Source organism: Scyliorhinus canicula, chromosome 7 (assembly GCF_902713615.1).
Source record: "Scyliorhinus canicula chromosome 7, sScyCan1.1, whole genome shotgun sequence".
Taxonomy (NCBI): Eukaryota; Metazoa; Chordata; class Chondrichthyes; order Carcharhiniformes; family Scyliorhinidae; genus Scyliorhinus; species Scyliorhinus canicula.
In genome coordinates, this window is record NC_052152.1 from 115886112 (window position 1) to 115899939 (window position 13828).

The 13828-nt window shown below is 54.1% G+C and overlaps 1 protein-coding gene across 3 annotated transcripts in view; it reads left to right on the forward strand.

Moving 5' to 3' along the window:
- Positions 1-13828, forward strand: part of LOC119969297 — a 137741-nt gene that overhangs the window by 49132 nt on the left and 74781 nt on the right. The window lies entirely within an intron of this gene.

Below are 13828 nucleotides of genomic sequence, written 5' to 3' on the forward strand. Positions count from 1 at the left end.
GGCATTGGGTGGTTTGCGTGCATTGGGGGGGTTGCGGCATTGGGGTTTGCGGCATTGGGGGGGTTGCGGTCATTGGGGTGGTTTGGCGGCATGGGGGGGGTTGCGGGCATTGGGGGGGGGTTGCGGCATTGGGGGGGGTTCGGCATGGGGGGGGGTTGCGGCATTGGGGGGTTTGCGGCATTGGGGGGGGGTTGCGGCATTGGGGGGGGTTGCGGCATGGGGTGGGGTGCGGCATTGGGGGGGGTTGCGGCATGGGGGGGGTTGCGGCATTGGGGGGGGTTGCGGCATTGGGGGGGTTTGCGGCATTGGGGGGGGTTGCGGCCATGGGGGGGGTTGCGGCATTGGGGGGGGTTTGCGGCATTGGGGGGGTTGCGGCATTGGGGGGGGTTGCTGGCATGGGCGGGGGTTGCTGCATGGGGGTGGCAGGGTTACCGGCGTTGGAGGGGGGTAGGGTGTGGTGGGGAGGGGGGTAGGGGTGGTGGGGAGGGGGGTAGGGGTGGTGAGGGGAGGGGGTTGGGGTAGGGGCAGCTGCGTGCAGAGGGGGGGGCGACGGTGCGTTGGCCCCGGCATCCGTCGCCCCCCTCCTCTGCACGCCGCTGCCCCTACCCCAACCCCCCCTCACCACCCCTACCCCCTTCACCACCCCTTCCCCCCTCAAACGCCGCCCCCCTCTCTCAACTCAACGCCGCAACCCCCCCTCTCAATTCACGCCGCAACCCCCCTCTCAACTCAACGCCGCAAACCCCCCCCCCCCTCTCCTCTCAACTCAACGCCGCAAACCCCCCAACGCCGGGTCTGTCTCTCTCTCTCCCCCCCCCCCCCCCCAAATGCCGGTCTGTCTCTCTCCTCCTCCCCCCCCCCCAACGCCGGTCTGGCTCTCTCCTCCTCTCCCCCCCCCCCCCCCCCCCCCCCCCCCCCAACGCCGGGTCTGTCTCTCTCCTCCTCCCCCCAAATGCCGGTCTGTCTCTCTCCTCCTCCCCCCCCCCCCCCCCCACAACGCCGGGTCTCGCCACTTCCGCAGCTGGTGAAACTGACGCGTATCACGTCAGTCCGCTGCTGGCCCCTCCGGGAACGGAGAATAGCCGCCTAAAAGAAGGCCTCCACGCCGGAGTCATCCACACCAATTTTGCTCGCCGGAAATCGGCGTTACGACGGTCTGCGGAGAATTTCGCCCCTAGAGTGCAAAAGGAGGCCATTCGGCCGATCAAGTCTGCACTAGACCTCCGAAAAAACACCCTGCCCACTCCCCTGCCCTATCCCTGTAACACCACCTAACCTTTTGGACACTAAGCGGCAATTTAGCAAGGCCAAGCCACCCAACCTGCACATCTTTGGACTGTGGGAGGAAACCGGAGCACCCGGAGGAAACCCACACAGACTTGGGGAGAATGTGCAAACTCCACACAGTCACCCAAATTCAGAATCGAACCCGGGTCCCTGGCTCTGTGAGACAGCAGTGCCTTGCTGCCCTAGTACTGGAATTTGTGAGAAAATTAATAAAAATCTAAAATAAAATAAATAATTGAATAAAATAATTAAGTAGTTCATTAAAGCTCATATGTATGGCAGGACAGGTGATGTGTCAATGCTGTAGCATGTAGGAGCTCGTGGATACTGGTGTTAGTCAGGGCAAGCATTAAATGTCTGCGACTTGAGGAGTTTCAGCTCAGAGTCATTGAGCTGGAGGCTGAGCTGTGGCCACAGCAACACAAAAGGGAGGACGAGAGTTACTTGGGCGCCATGCTTCAGGAGGCGGCCGCACCCCTTAGGATACAGTCTTTTGGCTTGGAAAATGGCTAAGGATAGGAGGGTGTGACTGCAACTGGGGCAGCATGTTGGCACAGTGGTTAACACTGCTCCCTCGTGCAGCTCGGTGGCACAGTGGTTAACACAGCTGCCTCGGGCGGCTCGGTGGCACAGTGGTTAGCACTGCTGCCTCGGGTGGCTCGGTGGCACAGTGGTTAACACTGCTGCCTCGGGCGGCTCGGTGGCACAGTGGTGAACATTGCTGCCTCGGGCGGCTCGGTGGCACAGTGGTTAACACGGCTGCCTCGGGCGGCTTGATGGCACAGTGGTTAGCACTACTGCCTCGGGCGGCTCGGTGGCACAGTGGTTAGCATTGCTGCCTCGGGCGGCTTGGTGGCACAGTGGTTAGCATTGCTGCCTCAGGCGGCTCGGTGGCACAGTGGTTAGCATTGCTGCCTCGGGCGGCTCGGTGGCACAGTGGTTAGCATTGCTGCCTCGGGCGGCTCGGTGGCACAGTGGTTAGCATTGCTGCCTTGGGCGGCTCGCTGGCACAGTGGTTAGCATTGCTGTCTCGGGTGGCTGAGGACCCTTTCAATCCCTGCCATCTCTCAGGGTACCATCCAATGAGCCAGTTGTGCTGAGGGATCCCACCCTGCATGTGCACCCCTGGCTACAGCAGGGGCCCCTGGGCACTGGACCCAAGGCACCCGTCGAGAGCAGCACTGGGACCAGACTCAGGTATCCCCATCCCCCCCCCCCCCCCCCCCCCCCCCTCCCCGGTCGTGGAGATATCCCGAGTGCTGCGGCCCAGCCCTTGGGTGGTCGATTGTCGGCTGCTGCCCCTGCGGTTGTGCACTCTCCAGTGTCCAGCCTCACAGTCTGATTAGTATGCTAGGCAGTCCGCCTGCGATATGGCACGTCTACCTCCAGAAATCCATTTGGGAACTGTGAAGTACTAACATTGCCAATTCCCTGTTAGCGATAGCCTTCAGTTCTGTGGACAGAGACCGGCACGATTAGTGGGGGTTAAAGTGACTTTCACCACATTACCACGGACGTGGCTCTGTTCTGGGGGTGTTCGGTGGGATGGGCAGAAGCTGAGGTTTTCCCTGGTATGGGTATGCATGACCTGGGGGCTGACATGTCGGAACTATGGGAACTGAGCCCCCAGCCCAGGGACATCCCCCCACCGGTGACAGCCGACCCCCCCCCCCCCCCCCCCAAGTAGGGGCTCCTTTAGGCCCCCCACTCCCTCCCGTCCCTCCCGAGCACTGGAGCAGCAGTCTCGGTGCCCCCTGGGTTGATTGCCCAATTTCCAAGATGGCTAATTACCTCCTCCGATCCCCCACAGCAGCTATGTCACTAGCTTCATGATTTGAAATAGATGTGACAAAGAGCGCCTGCATGACCGCTCACTGGGGAGTCGGTTATGTGATGGGAGGCCATTAGCCGGGGGGGGGGGGTCCTTCCCATTAATGGAATGGAGATTCGCCTTAATTGGTGATTATTGGTTTCTCGCTATGCTGCGGCGGGATCCAGACCTCGCCAACGGGAGTGGTCCAGCGTCTGGCACGGTTTCTGACTCTGCACTCACCCATGATCTAACCGGCTCACTCGGATTCGCGGCCGGCATGGCGCAGCCATTAGATTGCGCCCCTAGCATACCGGTACAGTGTGTAATTAGGAAAGCTAATAGAATGTTATTGTTTATTGTGAGGGGAATTGATTATAAAAATAGTGAGGTTATGTTTCAATTGTACAGAGCACGAGTGTTGTGTACAGTATTGTTCTCCTTATTTAAGGAAAGATGCGAATACATTAGAATCAGTTCAGAGAGGGTTTGCTGGATGAATAGCTGGAATGGGCGGATTGCCTTATGAGGAAAGGTTGGGCAGGTTAGGCTTGTCCCGACTTCCGGTGGCGGCCATGAGCTGAGCAGTCGCACGAAAGGTGGCTCTCTCCTCGAAACCAAACTTTTGTTTAGGCCTTTTAACCCCGTCAAACAGGCACCAAAAGTGCAAAACGTTCTCCAGCTTATCCCCCATCGACTACATAACCGACCAGGATGCCGACAAGGCAGCAACCAGGCTGCAAAGATAATAAAAGCAGAGAGAGGAAAACCCCAACCCCAGAATAGGGAGTCCCGCAGGGTGGCCCAGGTGGAATGGATACAGAAGAATCGTTTCCAGGGAGGAGCCACTATACTAGCGAGCAAGCTGGTGCTGGGGAGTAAGAAGAGGAAGGGGGGGGGGGGGGGGATGCGACGCACCTCCCAGGAGGGAGGGAGCGCCTGGCAGGAGTGGAGGTGGTAGAGCAACATACCAGGGGGACAGGGAATGAGAGACAAGGTAGGGGGAAGGGGAGACCGAATGGGCAGAAGAGCTCAGTGGGGGACTGAAGGATGGGAGGTGGATGAGATGGGGGAAATGTAGAAAGCTGGTTACAATAGGTTTCACATGGAGATGGCTGGAAAGAGGAAAGAGGCAACGGCCATCTTAGATAGCCCACGAACAAAGGGAACCCCAGCAAACAGGAACGTCCACGAGGTAATTACGGTTCATCGCATAGGATGGGGTTACATAAACCCCCCATCAGAATAATCACCTGGAACGTCAGGGAACTCAACGGATCAGTGAAAAGATCCAGAGTCTTCACCCATCTTAAGAGCCTGAGTGCCGACGTAGTTATGTTATTCTCTAAGTCTGAATAAGGATTGTAGACTTCCAGTTAACACAAATACTTTATTCAATAGGTTTGTTCTGTTTCCAGAGCTTAACTAGATATAATACAGTCAAGAGGTATGACCAGTGAAGATACGGTAAACTGCCTATGCTGAGCTGTCTCTGTCTGCTGCTGCTCACTGGCCCTGTGTTTCTGAAAGAGGCAGATCCTCCCTTGGGTTGGACCCTTTATACCCGTCTCTGATACTGCCCTCTAGTGATGGTGTGGCTGTTACATCTGTCTGTAGTCCCTATGTGCAGATGTATGTACAGATGTACAGATCACTACATCCCCCCCCCCCTTTTATTGGACATGTTTTCTAGACTGGCCTCAAGAAAACTGTACATAACAAGTGGTGGGAATATGCAAATCTGCATACTCGGAAAATGAGAAAAGTAATACAGCAACAATTAACTGTGTTGTGAGTCCATCGTGAGAAATATCCATATTCGCCTTGTGCGTGTGTTGAAGTGTCGTTACAAATTTTGCCGGTCAGGTGCCTTACGGCTTCTGCTGGAGTGTCTTAACGGTGGTAGCAGGGATGATGGTTTGATGTCATCAAGAGTACTGTCTGGCGTTGTGCGGCGAGGAACGTCCTGTGGACAAGTGGACTCGGTCAAGTCCAATGTGGGAAGTATTGGCGTTGTAGGTTGAATCTCTAATAGATCCCGGTGGTTACGGCGATAAAGTACTCCCACAGACAATTTGACACTGTAGGACCGCAGTGCCTCCTGCCTGATCACCGTGGCTGACTCAGGCCATCCGCCTTCTGGGTCCCTGATTCTGATGGTGTCACCTATTGTCAGTGGCTTGAGTGGGATTGCATATTGATCGTAGTATAGTTTTTGTTTGGAGCATAGTGCCCGCATGTCGTCGAGAACCAGTGCGTTGCAGGGGTCACGGAATTGGTTTGCTGGTAGAGTTGTCCAGATGTCTCTGCTGAAGAGCATTTGCGCTGGCAACAGTCCTGTGCTCAGTGGGATTGCTTGGTACGATACCAGAGCTAGGTTGATATCGGAACGTGACTCGGCTGCTTTGCTGATGAGTCACTTAATGATGTGGACACCTTTTTCCCCTGTTCCATTTGATTGTGGGTAGCGATTCTGTGTCACACCGTTGTCTGACCTCGACTTTTTCCTGTGTTTGTGGTATTGATTCTGTATGTCACCGTTCGAGAAAGCTGTTTTGCTTGTTTGTTCTGGAGCAGATGTGAATTCATGAGATTCTTTATCATGCCATGGCATGTTTGTAGTCTTGTAATTGTTTCGCAGTGTGCTGTGGCATTGTCCCTCACATGCAGAGTTGTACCATGTTGTACAGGTCGTTGTTTCATTGTTGTTATTTTTGTCGTTTCTGTCTTGGTTGTTTTTGGTGGCGTTCTTGTTGTTGTCGTTCTTGTTGTTCTTTTTGTCGCGCTTGTTGATTCTGTTTCCATTGTTTTCGCTTTTATTCTTGTTCTTTTTCTTGTTGTGCTTGTTGTTTCTGGGATGCTTCTTGTTGCTTTTGTCATTCTTGTTGAGCTGTATGTTGTTTTTGTTGTTGCTGTCGTTCTTGTTTCTGCTGTTCTTCTTGCAGTTTTTGGTGTTCTTGTTGCGCTCAATGAGTGTGCCATGTGGATGATTTGAGTCGTTGTCACAGTTATTAGTGTCAGTGTCCTTTGTGGCCTCTGCTACATTGAGCGTATCCTCTAGAGAATTGTGAGAATGATCTGATGTTGCATTGATGTTGGTGACATCAGTCATTTGTGGTGGATTCGATTCCTCTTCTTTGCTTACTTGGTACTCCTCTTCGAGAGTCATTTCTGGTGCACTTGAATTGTCATTTTGTAGGTGCTCCTCTTTTGGAGTCATTTCAGGTTCACTTGAATAATCTGTAAATTCTTGGTGCTCCTTTTCTGGAGTCAAAACCTTCACAATTTCTATTGGCGTGGTCTCTCTGGACTCTTGGTGCTCCTCTTCTGGAGTCAAAATCTTCAAGATTTCAATTGACATGGTCTCTCTGGACTCATGGGTGGCCGTCCTCTGTTTATTGAGTGCTTCTGTGCAGACGAGCTGAGATATGTCAGTCTTGCTGTGATCCTACACATCCTGTATGGGAATTGTGATTTCTTCATCACTTGTCTCACATACAGTGGATAGACATTCAGTGTCTTCTTCTGGTGGCTCAAAAAAGCTTGATAGATCTTCATGGTCTTCTACATGCATGGCGTTTGCTATGGAGTATTTGCTTGCTTCCATTTTTGAGTCTGTCACCGAGCTGTCTGTGGAGGTTTGCGTCACTCTCTTTGTGGAGGCTTGCGTCGCTCTCTTTGTGGAGTCCTTCATCACTCTCTCTGTGGAGTCCTTCATCGCGCTCTCTGTGGAGTCCTTCATTGCTCTCTCTGTGGAGTTTGTCATTGCTCTCTCTGTGGAGACTGTCATCGCTTTCTCTGTGGAGTCTGTCATCGCTCTCTCTGTGGAGTCTGTCATCGTTCTCTCTGTGGAGTCTGTCATCGCTCTCTTTGTGGAGTCATGCAGTGTTCTCGCTGTAAAGTCCATCTGTGATCTCTCAACGAAGTCATTCTGTGCTCTCTGTGTGGCGTTGTTTTCGTCTTGGGTATTGCTGTCATCCAATGTACCGACGATCTGCCACGGCACCATTGTATTGGATTCATCTACCATGAGAAGAGTTGTATTGAGCTTTTCAACCGTGTTGCTGATGCTGTGATCAGGATCTCCTAATAACTCAGCCATGTCTGTGCAGTATTGTGTGTATTGTTCGATAGACAAATCATCACTGTTTGTTTCAGAGTTGTGATCGTTCTCTTCATGTTCAACAAACAAATCATCTTCTTGTGTGGAGGCCGGGACCCTTCATGGTGCGTGGACCACTCTCTGTCTCTTGGTGTCAGGCCGCAGCATAATCCTGCACTCACGAGTCAGGATGTCATATATGCTGGGCTGGAGATTCCCCATTCCGAAGAACTCATCATCGGGGTCTTCACGGTACAACAACTCTAGTTGCGGTTCGGATTTGGTACTGGGGTCATCTCCCAATATGAAATCTTCGTCTGAGTCGTAGTCTACAAGGACCATCTTCTTCTTCTAGGGCGGTGCTAACTGCTTGTTCCACGGTGTTGTGAAAGCTACTTTCAACTGCTGGTGTAAGTTCGGGCACACACTTTTATACTGCGCCTGCTGGGCGGAGCCAGCAGGCTGGGATTTACTGTAGTACCTCTAATATACGGGCAGTGCTGTAATACATAAAATGTATCACTCGTGATGTTTACCACATTCACCCCTTGCTGAGCAGGAACTGTTGCAGCTCATCGCTTATGAAAGAGGATCCCCGATCACTGTGGATATAGGTGGGGAAACCGAACAGAGTGAAGATGCTGTGCAGGGCTTTGATTACCGTGGCAGAAGTCATGTCGGGGCATGGGATGGCGAAAGGGAACCGGGAGTACTCATCAATTACATTGAGGAAGTACACGTTGCGGTCAGTGGAGGGGAGGGGCCCTTTGAAGTCCACGCTGAGAGGCGTTCAGAGGGGCGTGAGGCCTTCACCAGGTGCGCTCTATCTGGTCGGTAGAAGTGCGGCTTGCACTCTGCGCAGACTTGGCAGTCTCTGGTGACGGCCCTGACCTCCTCAATGGAGTAGGGCAGGTTGCGGGCCTTGACAAAATGGAAGAACCGGGTGAACCCCGGGTGGCAGAGGTCATAGTGGAGAACCCAGAGTCGGTCCACTTGTGCGCTGGCACATGTACCGCGGGACAGTGCATCAAGGGGCTCATTGAGCTTCCCCGGGCGATACAAGATCTCATAGTTATGGGTGGAGAGCTCGATCCTCCACCTCAAGATCTTGTCATTATTGATCTTGCCCCATTGTGTATTATTAAACATGAAGGCAACCGACCGTTGGTCAGTGAGGAGAGTGAATCTCGTGCCAGACAGGTAATGCCTCCAATATCACACAGCTTCCACAATGGCTTGGGCCTCCTTTTCGACAGAGGAGTGCCGAATTTCGGAGGCATGGAGGGTGCGGGAAAAGAATGACACGGGCCTGCCCGCCTGGTTGAGGATGCATCGCTCTCCACCTGAAAGGGGAGGGACTCATCGACTGCGTGCATCGTGGCCTTGGCGATGTCCGCCTTTTAGTGGTTGAAGGCCTGGAGGGCCTCAGCCGTCAGGGGGAAAACTGTGGACCTGATGAGTGGACGGGCCTTGTCAGCATATTTAGGCACCCACTGGGCGTAATACGAGAAAAACCCCAGGCATCGTTTCAGGGCCTTGGGTTAGTGGGGGACAGGGAGTTCCAGGAGGGGGCGCATGCGGTCGTGGTTGGGCCCTAGGACTCCATTTTCCACTCCATAGCCAAGGATGGCTAAGCAGCTGGCGCGGACACGCATTTCTCCTCATTGTATATGAGATTAAGGAGTAGGGCGGTATGGAGGAATTTTTGGAGGTTTGCGTCGTGGTCCTGCTGATCGTGGCCGCAGATGGTGACGTTATCTAGGTACGGGAAGGTGGTCCACAGCCCGTACCGGTCAACCATTCGGTCCATCTCTTGCTGGAAGACAGAGATACCATTGGTGACGCCGAAGAGAACTCTGAGGAAGTGATAGAGGCGGCCATCTGCTTCGAACGCAGTGTATTGGTGGTCCTCCGGGCGGATGGGGAGCTGGTGGTCGGTGGACTTCAAGTCTACTGTGGAAAAGACTCTATACTGCTCAATCTGATTGACCATGTCAGATATGCGTGGGAGGGGGTACGCGTCGAGTTGTGTGTACCAATTGATAGTCTGACTATAGTCAATGACTAGTCAATCCTGTGCTTCTCCCCAGTCTTCACTACCACTACTTGAGCCCTCCAGGGGCTGTTGCTGGCCCCAATGATCCCCTCCCGCAGAAGCCGTTGGACCTCCAAACTGATGAAGGTCCTGTCCTGAGCACTGTACCGTCTGCTCCTAGTGGCGACGGGTTTTCAGTCCGGGGTGAGGTTCGCAAACAGTGAAGGGGCGGCCATTTTGGACGCCATCTTCTTCATCGCCCGCCACATGCGATCAACGGGGGCCCCCACCTTGGCCATCACCCGATGTTCACCTCGATGACTACGACCTCCGCGGACAGTCATCACGGTGCCACTCCATCACTGCTGATCGAGCCACCGACTAACCGCAACTCAACGCAGTCACTTTGGACCAGTCGCGGCCAAAGCACCTCAGGAGCTCGATGAAGTCCGTTCAGGTCAACGGATACAAGACACCGTGCCTCTTCGACTCCGGGAGCACCGAGAGCTTCATGCATCCAGACCTGGTAAGACGCTGTTCGCTCCCTAACTTCCCTGCACGGCAAACTATCTCCCTCACCTCAGTTCGCACTCGGTCCAAATACAAGGGCGAACCGTTGTGACATTAACAATACAGGGCGCCAGCTACTCTAATTTCCAGCTGTACATACTCCCAGACCTCTGCGCCCCACTCCTACTCGGGCTCGATTTTCAATGCAACCTCAAGAGACTCACACTCAGCTTTGGCAGACCCCTACCTCCTCTCACGATACGCAGCTTAGTGACTCTAAACATCGATCCCCCTCCGCTCTTCGCTAATCTCACTGCTAACTGTAAACCTGTAGCCACTCGCAGCAGGCGGTATAGCCTGCAGGACAGGGTATTCATTAGAGCCGAAGTCCAGCAGCTCCTACGTGAGGGACTCATAGAGGCCAGTAATAGCCCCTGGAGAGCTCAGGTGGTGGTCGTCAAGACCGGGGGAAGGTTCCGGATGGTGGTTGATTCCAGCCAAACCATTAACCGGTTGACGCACCTCGATGCGTACCCCCACCCCAGAATTGCAAACATGGTCAACCAGATCGCCCAGTACCGCATATTCTCCACGGTGGATCTGAAGTCTGCATACCTCCAGCTCCCAATCCGCCCGGAGGACTGCCACTACACGGCGTTCGAGGCAGATGGCCGCCTCTTCCATTTCCTCCGGGTCCCCTTCGGTGTCACAAATGGGGTCTCGGTGTTCCAACGAGCAATGGACCGAATGGTGGACCAGTACAGGCTGCGGGCCACGTTTCCGTACCTGGATAACGTCAACATCTGCTGCCATGACCAGCAAGACCACGATGCCAACCTCCACCGATTTCTCCAAACCGCCCAGAAACTCAACCTCACATACAATGAGGAGAAATGCGTTTTCCGCACAACCAGACTAGCCATCCTCGGCTATGTCGTGGAAAACGGAGTCCTGGGCATCGACCCCGGCTTCCTCTCCCTCATTGTCCCAGGGCCCTCAAAAGGTGCCTGGGATTCTTCTCCTATTATGCCCAGTGGGTTCCCCAGTATGCGGACAAAGCCCGCCCACTATTTAAGACCACACTCTTCCCACTGTCAGCAGTGGCCCGCCAGGCCTTCAACTGCATCAAGGAGGACATCGCCAAAGCCGCCATGCGGGCGGTGGATGAATCCGTCCCCTTCCAGGTGGAGGGCGATGCCTCCGAGGTCGCTCTCACTGCCACTCTGAACCAGGCAGGGAGACCAGTAGCTTTCTTCTCCCGAACCCTCTCCGCTTCGGAACTTCGACACTCCTCAGTCGAAAAAGAAGCTCAAGCCATTGTGGAAGCCGTACGGCACTGGTAGGAGGTTTACCCTCATCACCGACCAGAGATCGGTTGCCTTCATGGTCGACAACTCGCAAAGGGGCAAAATAAAAAACGATAAAATCTTGAGGTGGAGGATCGAACTCTCCACCTGAAATTATGACATCATATGTCGGCCGGGGAAGCTGAACCAGCCCCCAGATGCCCTGTCCAGATGCACATGCGCTAGCGCGCAAGACGACCGTTTACAGGCTATCCACAATGACCTCTGCCACCCGGGGGGTCACCCGGCTCGCCCACTATGTCAAAGTCCGAAATCTGCCTTTCTCCACCGAGGACCTGGTGCCTGCAGGATCCACCACCACTGCCGAGGTATGCCTCACGCTACACCCCACCCGACCCCCCCACGCCCTGCGCCCCCACACCTACAGGGTTCCTGCACCCCCCTTCGCCCGTCGCACCGGTCAGGAACGAAGCTCTGAACGAAGAACGAATGAAGAACCCACGGAGCCCACCCTCAGATCCACACGGCCCGTCACCACTCAGCCAGCTGAAGAGGCTGCAACCCCAGTGCTCCGCCGATCCCAACAGACGACTCGGCCACCGGACCGGCTCAACCTATAGACCCGTCACCCCCACCGGACTTGATTTTTTTTACAGGGGGTGAATGTGGTGAAGGTACATTGCTTAATTCACACTGTATAGCATTGTGTCCTTGTGGGCTCTGTCTGTGAGCCGTTGCGCAGCTCTGCCCACAGGGGGAGATGAGGAACTTGTACAGGGCTCCACCCTTGGCTCTGCCCATGGCTCCGCTCATGGCCCCTCCCACTACCAGAAGTATAACGTGCTGCAGCCTTGTGAGTCTGCCCTCAGTTCTTCTGGTCGTAGGCAGCTCAGTTGTAAGTCTATTAAAGCCACAGTTTACTTCCTATCGTGTCTCGAGTGAATTGATGGTCACATCACAACTCTATATTGGAAGTGGATTAATCTGAGTGAAATCTTCCCTGTGAACACACAGAGGGGAGGAGCAGAGCTGGGGCAGTTGCTGTTCAAATTAGCCCAGACCACGTTCCGATACCTGGGGATCCAAGTTGCCCACGACTGGACATAGATCCACAAATAGAACCTGATGAATCCGGTGGAAGAGGCAAAAAAGGACCTGCAGAGGTGGGACTTGCTCCTGCTCCCCCTGGCGGGAAGAGTGCAGATGATTAAGATAAACGTGCTGCCCAAGTTCCTTTTTCTGTTCAGATCCCTCCCGATCTGCATACCCAAGGCCTTTTTCAACTCAGTTGACAAATCAATCTTGGCGTTTGTGTGCGTGTTGGGGTTGGGGGGGGGGGGGGGGGGGGGGGGGGGGCATTGTTGGAGGGGTGGTGGGGGGACAAGGATCAGGAAGAAGGTACTACAGAGAAGGAGGAACATGGGTGGGCCTGGCCTGCCCAAACCACCAATTCTGCCACTGGGCAGCTACCGCAGAAAAGTTATGGGGTTCAATCAAAGAGCCGGAGAAGGAATGGTTCAGTGAAGGAGAGTTCCTGCACAGGGACATCCCTCTATGAGCTGGCCATGGCTGCTCTACCATCTCATTTGCCAGAGACCCAGTGATAGTGGCCACGTTGCGAATGTGGAACCAAATGCGACACCATTTTGGTCTGACCGAGATGTCCATCACGGCCCCCATCTGCAACAACCACAAGTTGACCCCCACGGCAATCAGTGCCTCCTTTAAAAGGTGGAGTCAGGATGAAGGGACACAGACAGTGGGGGACATGTATGTCGAAGGCAGAATAGCGACTCTGGGAGAACTCTCGGACAAATTTCACCTCGCGAAAGGGAATGAGCTAAGGTACATTCAAATCAAACTTCCTCCAAAAGGGGACAACGGCATTCCCTGAGATACCAGGACACTCCCTACTGGACAGACTTCTGACAGCGGGAAAACTAGGAGATGGGAAGAGTGCTGACATGTACGGATGACTACTGGAGGAGGTATGCTCAGCCCTGGGCAAGACACGGGAGAAATTGAAGAAAGAACCGGGTAGAGGAATAGGGGGAGGACTCTGGATCGAAGGACTGCGCAGGGCAAACTTCACCTCCACATGCGCAGGGCTGCGCCGAAAGCAACTAAAGGTTGCGCTCACAGGACGCACCTAACCAGAAAAAGAATGAACGGGTTCTTCCTGGAGGTGGAGGATACGTGTGAATGGTGCCAGGGAGGCCCGGCCAACCACGCCCACATGTCCTGGTCCTGCCCCAGGCTTGTTGGATACTGGGCAACCTTCTCTGAGGCCATTTCCAGGGTTGTGGGGCTGAGGGTGGAGCCATGCCCTTGGTAGCGGTCTTCAGGGTATTGGAACAGCCAGAACTCTTTTTGGGGAGAGGGGCAGATGTCCTAGCCTTTGCCTCCCTGATCGCCCACCCGAGACTCTGCTCAGCTGGCAATTGGCAGCGCCACCCAAGGCCTCAGACTGGCAGAATTCCTCAAACTGGAGAAAATAAAATACAGCATCCAGGATTCGGAGAAAAGCATCCACAACACACAGAGGCTATTCCAAAGCCAGCCTGTTCCTCAACCTGTTTGTAATGAGCAACCAGTAAATGAAACTCTCACAATAAAAATATTTTCTTTAAAATGGATTACATAGGAATATAAGACACAGAAATAGGCCATTCAGCCCATCCACTCCGTGCCGATGTTTATACTTCACTCGAGCCTCCTCCCATCCTTCCTTATCTAAATCTATCATCATAACTGGTCTGTGACCACAAGGAAATAAT